The sequence below is a fragment of the Rhincodon typus genome, chromosome 7 (assembly GCF_021869965.1).
Source record: "Rhincodon typus isolate 14 chromosome 7, sRhiTyp1.1, whole genome shotgun sequence".
NCBI lineage: Eukaryota > Metazoa > Chordata > Chondrichthyes > Orectolobiformes > Rhincodontidae > Rhincodon > Rhincodon typus.
In genome coordinates, this window is record NC_063338.1 from 46,551,570 (window position 1) to 46,561,577 (window position 10,008).

At 36.3% G+C, this 10,008-nt stretch overlaps 1 protein-coding gene across 1 annotated transcript in view; it reads left to right on the forward strand.

Moving 5' to 3' along the window:
• The window catches only part of ubr3 (ubiquitin protein ligase E3 component n-recognin 3), a 331,038-nt gene that overhangs the window by 93,706 nt on the left and 227,324 nt on the right, over window positions 1-10,008 (forward strand). The window lies entirely within an intron of this gene.

Below are 10,008 nucleotides of genomic sequence, written 5' to 3' on the forward strand. Positions count from 1 at the left end.
CCTGCTGTGTTCATCCAGTTCTACACCTTGTTATCTCACATCTAAAATGAATGTGGTTTACATTGTATTGTTAGCAATTATTATTTCAAAACCACAAGACTTAAAATGTTACAGTATGGAAAGGTATTAAAATGAATTATTGTTGACTTAAATCAAAAAGTATTTGAAAACAAAAAAAAAAAAAGAAAGATTCACCAGTGACCCTTGTGCATGCATACATACCTTATAGTTCTGATCAGGCAGCATGTTTAGTAGAAAGGTTACCATTTTCTGTGGAAACTCATATTTGACAGTCCAAAACAATAGCTCTTCTAGAAAGCATTTATGTTTCAAAATATCCATAATGGATGAATCTGAAATGCAATATGAAAAGATGATTTCTATATCTGGCTGATCAAAGACTGCTGACCTAAATAAGACCAGAAGATAAAAAGGGCAGAATTCAGCCCATCAAGTCTGCTCTACCATTTGATCATGGCTGATATGTTCCACAATACCATTTTCCTGCCTTCTCCCTGTAACCCTTGAACCCTTTATCCTTCAAGAACCTCTCTCTATCTTAAATACACTCAATGACTTGGTTCCACAGCCTTCTGCAGCAAATGAGTTCCATAGAAGGCTGTCGAGGCCAAGTCACTGAGTCACTTCCACGCCAAATTCAGGCTAAAATTGGTTTGCAGATTACTAGTACGAGAGAGAGAGCGAGGGTGCAAGCGCGAGCACGAGTCAGGGGAAGGACACCCCCAATATAAAAAGAACAGTACAGTAATGAATGACAAAAATAAGGGAAGGAGAACTTACAGTACAAAAGGAAGCTAACTGGAAGTATACAATGGATAATAGCGTTTTTACTGGTATTTAAGAATTAAAAGCGCAAGTAAAGTGAACGCTGGACCTCTGGACAGTATTCTGGGGAATTAAATAACAGAAAATAATGGATGAATTAAACAGATATTTTGCATCTACCTTCATTGTGAATCAAGAGGCGAAAAAAGGAGGGAGGAATGTACAACAATTACAATCACCAGGAAATAGAAGTAAAAGCTGGCACATCCTCAAGATTCTGACTTCATCCCAGTGTCTCAAAAAAAAAAGAAGTGGCTGCTGATAGTAGATGCATTGACTCTAATTTTCCAAAACTCCCTAGATTCTGGGACGCTCCCATCAGATTGGAAAACAGTCAATGTGATTCCTCCAATGAAGGCAGAGAGACAAAAAAAAAAAGCATAAAACTACAGGTCACTTAGCTCAACATATGACCTACAGAAAATGCAGAAATCTATTATTAAAAGTAATTTATAGGTGGCCATTTGGAAGATCTCAATGCATTCAAGCCAAGTCAACTTGGTTTTGTGGAAGGAAAAAATGTTGTTTAATTAATTTACTGGAGTTGAGAAAGTAATAAACAATGAATAAAATGAAACTTCAATGGCACTACTTGCTGTACTTTGATATCCAGAAGGCATGTGACAAGTTACCACCTCAAAGGCTACCACACCGCATAGGAAATGCCTTATTAACATGTATCGAATGTGGGATCGCAAACTGTGAGTAGATATAAACGAGTCACTCTTGGGTCAGTGGGATGTGTAGAGTGGAGTGCCACAGAGTTCAATGCTTGGTCTTCAACAATTTACATCAATGACTTGAATGAAGGGGTCGAATGTATGGTTCCTAAATTTGCTGATGACACAAAGATTAGTCAGAAAGCACATTGCAAAGGGATATAAATAGGTTGAGTGAGTGGTACAAGATCTGACAGGTGGAATATAATGTGGGAAAATGTGACTCACCCACTTTGGAAGAAGCAATAGAAAAGCAGTAAATTATTTAAATGGAGAAAAACTGCAGAACTTTAAAAGTATAGAGTGATCTGGGTTTCCAGATACACGAACCACAAAGTTAGCATGCAAGTGATTAAGAACGGTTGTTGTTCACTACAGAGGGAATGGAGGTTACAGCTTTACAAATTATTGCGACCACAACAGGAGTTATGGGCTGATTATTTTAAGAAAGGATCTAAATGCGTTCCAGCAGTCTCTGAAGGCTTGTTGAACTGATACCTGCAGCGTGCATCTTTGGTTGAGAGGCTGGACAGGCTGGGCCTAAACTATGATGCTGCTTGGCCCACTGTGTTCATCCAGCTCCACACCTTGTTATCTCTAAACCCACTGAAGTTTGGAACATTGAAAGATGATCTTCTTGAATCATAAGGGGTTTTTTTTTTTTAAAAAAAAAAAAAAAATCAGGGAGCTGTTTACAGAATGCTTTTCATTATGGGACAGACCAGAAATAGAAGACACATTTTACAAATAAGATGTAGTACATTTAAGACAGAGAAGCGGAGAATTTCCTTTGTATAGGAGAATCAAGCTTCTTTGGAACTTTCTTCCCTAGGAAGTGGTGATGGCAAGGTCACTGAGTATTTTTCAAAGCAGAGGTAGACAAGATTCTTGACTAATAGGTGTCTCAAATAGTACCAGAGGTAGGTTGGAAAGTAAAGTTGAGGCCACAATCAGATCAGCCATGGTTTTAGTGAATGACTTGCTTCTCATCCTAATTCATATGTTATGCAATTTTCTACGAGTTAAAATGTAGTAAATGCGGCAATATAATCCACCTTCTGCCACCATTGATTGGTTTAAGCGATCCACTTTTCATCTTTTTCTCTGTAGAGTGAGTCCAAGTACCACAAACTGAAATGGAGAGATGGGGGGAACCCTCAACTATCAGAAGTTAGGCAGATGGTCAATATCCTTGTACAATGTTCTTATTCTACTGATGCAAAATAAACCCTAGTCCAGGCAGTTTCAGTGAAAAACTTGACACTCAATCTGTTAAAAGAAGTAGCTGCACTAAAAAAAAACTACCAACAGATCCAAATATAGTACAGACACTAACTGCTTCTTGAAACCATGGACACTTCTAAATAGCAAGGTACGACGGCCTTTAACACATCAAGTTCACTGGCAACTTAAGACCGGCAGATAAGTGCAAGGCAACAAACTAAGCTTAAACTTTTGCAATTTCAAATAACCCTTTCAGGGTTTTAACCAAACACTTCTGGTCTGCAACGTTTCAGCTAACCTCCTTAGATGGAGGTAACCTCTTTCTTAACAGTCCTAAAACTGTCTACCCTTCTCAGGAGCAACTGTTTTACACTCCAGCCTCAGCAAAGACTTCTGTAGAGCGCCCTAACTAAAACCACAATGTTTCTTTCCAAACGTTGGGTGTTTCTCCCCAGCCCAAACAAAAAATTCCAGAATTCTGTCTGAAAGCTATACATTAAACTGTTTACTTTGTTCACTCAAATCTCAATTAATTTCTAGGAAGTCTCTTTAATACGATGTTTTTTAAAAAAAAACACCATGACTACAGAAGTGCTTACAAACTAAACTTCTTCAGACACACACAAAACTCATGCCACTAGTTTAAAAATCAAAAATCCAAATAGTAAAATGATATTAAAATATACATACATCTCAAATCTTGCATCATAAAAGCCAATCCACTATCCACTAGAAACTAGCCAAATGTGTGATGGAATACCATCCAATTACCTGACTTTGCGCAACTCCAATGACATACAAAACATTTAATGCATCCTATACAAAGCAGCCAACTAGTGTGTCACACATTACACATCCATTTTCTCTACAATAGAGGAAGTATATGTGACCATTTAAAATATGTCCTGCAGCAACTGCCCAAGGTTCTTTTTCCCAGCACCTTCCAAATCCAAAACATCTACCACCTGTAAAAGGCAGGACAGCAGGCATGAGAGAACACAACCACCAGCAAGTTCCTTTCCAAGTCTCACACCAATCTGACTTGGACATTTAATCACGGTTCATTTTCAGTGGCTGCATCAAAATCCTGGAACCCTTCACTTAACAGCGCCGAGTATATCTGAACCACATGGAGTAAAGTAGTTCAAAGTGACAGCTCACCAACACCTCAGAGGGTAAGTAGGGATGGGCAATAATAGCTAGCTTGTAAACACACTTACATCCTGTGAATGAAATGAAACTTTAAATTTTCTTCTGACAACGTAAGGTACCATAATTGTCAACCTATTCTTTCCTTGGTCAGAGACAGTTTGTTCTGTTCTACTGTATTACCACACTATTAAATTTTCTTACTCCTAAAACACACCAACCCTAACTTTTTCAGCAAGTTTTAGCACTGGGAGTGGTCAATTACAAAAAAGCAATTCGTGCCAAAGCAAAGCAATCATTTCAATACCAAGAACAAAGCTGCTGGAAAAGCTCAGCAGGTCTGGCAGCATCTGTGAAGGAAAAAACCAGAGTTAACGTTTCAGGTCCAGTGACCCTTCCTCAGAAGGTCTGTGTTTTGATGAAGGGTCACCGGACCCGAAACGTTAACTCCTTCACAGATGCTGTCAGCCTTGCTGAGCTTTTCCAGCAACTTTGTTTTTGTTCCTGCTTTACAGCATCCTCCGTTCTTTCAATTTTAATTTCAATATCAAGTCTCAGTGTGGACTATAAATTCATACCCGAGGAGGAATGAACAGCTCCAACAGCAATTTCCATAATTTCCAACAGAACTGCAAACTTGTGAATAGTAGAAATTGCTGATGTACCTTGCAATAACGGTGAGCATCTAGTGCCTCAGCATTATTACTGCAAAATACGCCTTTTTTTTGCAAATTAGAAGCGTCCTCACAAGCATATAAATATTTACAGCAACTTTTAGGTAAAAAAAAACCCATCTGGGGAATGATCTGACATTTAGTTATCAATTTTTATTTTGATGACAAAAATATTGGTACACTACTTGGATCACTTTAGTGGAGAGCACTCAAATATTTGCCCAGTTTACCCATCTTCAAACAAGAAAATAGCAGAACACATGGTACGTCAGCCAAACTGTGCAGCAAGTAGGCAAATTTACATTTTGAATATAAATCTTTATTCAGAACTGAAAATAAAAGACAGATCTGCACTGTGATCAAATTAGGAACAGAGGGCTAACACTTTTATATTAAAATAAGGCAAATCCATAAAGTGATCAACAGGAGAATTATGGAATGCAAGTAATGTAAATAGCTAAGCAAGAGAATAGTCTGGAGCAATTAATATATTGAAAATTTGCAGATTGGGTATAAAATTAAAACATATTTGAAAATGGGATATAAATCAAGAAAATATTTGGGAGTTTAAGCATCATCTGGCAAAATAGATTAGTTAACATTTTGTGTATAGTCATAAGAATCTTACAAATTCTTAAAAAAGTAGTTTCTTTCCCACAGATGCTTCTTGATCCGCTCGGTGGCTCCAGCATTTTAATGTTTGTCCTTCAGATGTCCAACATCTGTATTTTTTCATTTGTATTTTCAAATAATACTGAGATCAATGCAAAACCACAGAATTGCAGGGTGTGTAAGGGAAAGAGGAGGCATTGTTCCTCAAGCTTGATACTGGTTTAACTAAAAAAGGACAGCAATATTGAATACAGAATCGCTGACATTGACTTATCCACCAATTATGCATGGCCACAGGTAGATTGGAATTCTACTTGTAGAAAGAATAAAGGCACACATTTCCGTAAAAAGTGAAGAGGACCTTGCAGGAACAACAAAAACAGAGCACTATTTGAGGAGGTACAAATGTAATACCATAGATATAGACGTTATGACAGAAACTCAGCGAGAGTGGATCCGACTGTGATATCGTCACTACTTTTAACACCGACATGGGAACAATAGTAACTTGATGGAGGCACTGAAGTATAACCAGGACTTGAGGAAATATGGGACATTCATTTCACCCATTAATAAACAGGGAATTTCAAAAGAAGAGCAGTTTCCTCAAGAGCAAGGATTTCAGAATCATTACTTCCACATCACTAACAATCATCAATAAGGTCTTTAAAAAAACACACATACCTTTGGTGCTATTAGAAAGTTTAACCCTTTTCCGTTTGCCAACACCTTGACTTCCATCTTGCTCCTCCTGAAAAATGAAGGAATGTCTGTTAGAGGAAAATGTAACTCACCAGCCTATAATTTATATCTGAAATACCAAGAGTTGTTGCAAATTACCTTATGAAGGAAAGAGGTAAAACTTGAATGAGTGAATACATTTGTATCAAGCATATAAAAATAGTAAAATCCCTTATTATCTGGTATATTCTGTCCCAGTTTTGATTTAAAACAAAGATCCGGAGGCATTACTTAATGAATAGGGAGTTCTGTCAATATCTTGGACAGTACCCCTCCATCAACCAACAAGACTTAAAAAAACAAATTAAGTGGGCAGTCAAACATTTGCTACAAATTAGAATCTTCCTCTGTGCAATTTGGCTACATAACAGGACACTGTACTCCAAAATTAGTTCATTCATTGTAAGTTACTCTGGAACTTCATAAATAAATAAAGGGTACTATGCTACTCCTTGTAAGACTTCTTGCTTTATACACAGATGTGTTTTCAGTTTAAATTATCTCACTGATATAGATTTTATAATCACCTTCACATGCAACAAGTGCCAATATATTGGAACGCACTGAAATGCAAACTTATTTGTGTATCATACAAGTCACTTGAAATTAGACGGCTAATGGAAGTTAAAAGACCACCATATTATTGATTACTGGGTTGAAGTCAACAACAGGCGATTCCTAAATAATTTCTGATAAAAGTTCATCTAACCTTGAAACAAAACCTATTTTTTCTCCCACAGATGCTACCTAATTAGATCCAATTTGCCAGCATTTTGAGTTTTTATTTCAGATTTCCAGCATCCATCATTTCATTTTTGAAGAAATGATTTTGTCTTTTCAAAAAAGATGATTAATTTGGATTGAAAGAATCAATTTCCTTGTTTATAATTATTTTGTGAATTAGAAGCCAAATAGAAACTCTTTGGGCACAATTCCTATATAGTGGACATAAAATTATACATTAAGAAAATGAAAATCCAACAAATGTCACACTATTGGTTCATAACAAGCTTTACTAAAAGTGAAATATCTTTCATTTCTCAAACAGATTATCTTGTGGATGAAGATTACCAACTTATTCCTAATGTATGCCAATTTGAAGGCAATTCCGAGCTTGTGGCCCTCATGCTAAGAACAATACTGAAACTACCCAAATTTCCCACACAAGAATCAGATACACTGTGCTGAAATTGAAGGTAGATTCCAAAGATAAAACTTTGGCAAGTGAAGTGAACTTTATTAATTCTCCAGTATTTAGATTGAAACTACCTCATCAGAAGAATCCATCTGTCCTGTTCCTGCTGATGCACCTTTAAAATGAAAGGAAAACACATTGTTTGATGAATTGAGAAAGACTGCAATCCATTATAGTCTGAACATGATTATTTAATCATTTCAGAGGACAACAATCTTTAATAAACTGGAAAGTACATTAATAACACTTATGCTTATTTATAAAGGTGAAAACAGGCTAGCCAGAATTATTCTTCCTAACAAGGTAGGAAAGAACTGGCTAGTGCAGGTCCTACATTGCAGGTCATGTATTTATGGATCAAGTTGCCTCAATTAACAGGAATTTTGTCTCTAGATCAGAAACGTCTGACTATAAGTTCCATTTAAAAGACTTCAGGACCGATAACTAGACTGGCATTTTAATGCAGAACTGAAGAAATGATATATTAAATTTGATAACGTTAAAATTAGGTATTGTCTGGTTGTTCAACTGAACATTAAGAAAGGGTATTAGAAAATCTTTCCCATGTCCATGCCTCAATTCCAACAACTGAAACAGAAAATTATTTTTTCTGCATAAACCTTTAATGTTTACACATAAAGAGAAATAGGCCAGCTGCAAAATTAAACAAGAACAAGCACAAATACTTATCCAATTTCATTCTGATAGCTTCTCTTAAATTGGTTTGCATCAGCATTTCATCATAAATCAGTTTGCGCTTTAAAAAAATCCTGCTTAAACCAGTCCATTTTTAAAGGACAAGCCAGCCAACTACTGCACCTTAAACAGATTCTCAGTGATGCACAAATGCAGACAATTCTTATTCATGTTCAGCACAAAAAGCAGTTCTTATAAAGAAAGGAGATGAACTAGAATCCAATAGTATCTTCCTTGATTCTTCATATGACTGAGTTTAGATATTCTTAGGTACAAATAACCCCTTCAGAGTTTTAACCAAATACTTCTGATCTGGAACTTTTCCTTATACTGAAGTAATCTATTTTTTTTAGCAGTTCTAAACTACCTCCTGTTTTAGGAGTAACTGTGTCACATGTCCAGCTACAGCTAAAACTTCTGCAAAAACTAAAACTAAAAATCTTTTCCCAAACTATGGATGTTTCTAAGACAATATAAAAATCATTTGACCTTGCAAATGCAAAGTTAATGCATAATTATTTACCTTGTTTACTTTGAAAAGTACTCCCAATGTAAACAAATGCCCATTAGCTTCCAGGATATGTGTTTCTTTAAAATAAACACCATCAGTACAGAAATACCTACAAAGGTATTAAACTCCTTCAAAAGATACAAATCAAAAGCCACATGCCCCAGCTCAAATCCAAACTCTAAAATACATGCTGGAAAAACTCAGCAGGTCTGGCAGCATCTGTGGACAGAAATCAGAGTTAATGTTTTGGGTCCAGTCACCCTTCTTCAGAACTGGACCCGAAACATTAACTCTGATTTCTGTCCACAAATGCTGCCAGACCTGATGAGTTTTTCCAGTAACAAAACCAGAAGTTGCTGTAAACGTTCAGCAGGTCTAGCAGCATCTCCAAAGAAAAACAAAAATCAGTTAACATCGAGTCCAGTGACCCTTCCTCAGAACTGATGAGTTTTTCAAGCAAGTTTTGTTTTTGTTTCCAATTTCTAGCATCCACAGTTCTTTTGGGTTTTTTTCTAAAATGTTATTAAAATACAAATAAAAATCAAACACCTAACATTACTTGAGAATATAAACTCAACAGGTTATGCAGCATCTGTGTAGAGAGAAACCAATAGCATTTCTGATCTGTTAAACTTGGTTTCTTTCTTAATGTAGTTGCTGCCACATGCAGAGATTTTTTTTTTTTTTTTTAAAAACAGCAGTCTGTTTATATTTCAGCCACACCTCTTTGAGATAATGGAATATCAAAATCTCTTTTGCAAGAAAGATGAAGACACTGAATTTGCTTATTGTGTTTACAATCGTGAATAAGGGAACTCTTGATTTGAGAAAACTCTTCTTTGAATGGCTGGCCCACAATTGTTTTTTTTTTTGTTTTAAAAATCAATCTGTCCAGGGATGCACCACTCAAGCCTGACTGGCCAAGTCATCTGCAATACCTGATGCCAATTCACCCAACAACTCATACACTTTGGAGAAACATCTTCAAAAGGCAACATTAACCAATGAAAATGTGTAGCCATTTCTTACAGGATATAAAGGATACATTTTTAGTTGTCGTGATATAACAAATTTATGTTATCTTTTGTGTTTAAAACATAATCAAAAGGTCTTACTTACCCAAAATTGTTACATTACTTGTTCCTGCCATTTGATCCAATACAGATGTCACAGAGCGTTCCTCAGAAGAAACAAGACCAGAGCCTTTTAATGCTGTCAGATATTTTTCATAATTCTTCTTTGCATATGTCTTTTCTCCAGTGCCTTGAGGAAATAAAAATTTTTTTGGCCAACTAATATTTTGTAATTGAAGAGTCAAAAACCTAGACTAAGCAACATTCAGTACTGTATTAGTACAATGTGCCTCATCCACAATACATCATACAAGTCCAGCAGTTTCATTCGCAACAAATTCCAGCAGTTACTCAATGTCACAGCATAAAACATAAGAAAAACAGGCCTCCAATTGCAATACCCATCTTTCACAAACTGTAGTCCAAATTCCATAAAGCCTACCATGTACATCGATTCAGAGATAGTGCAAACTGCCAATGCTGGAGAATCAGAGATAACAAGGTATAGAGCTGAATGAACACAGCAGGCCAAGCAGCATCAGAGGAGCAGGAAGGCTGACGTTTCGGG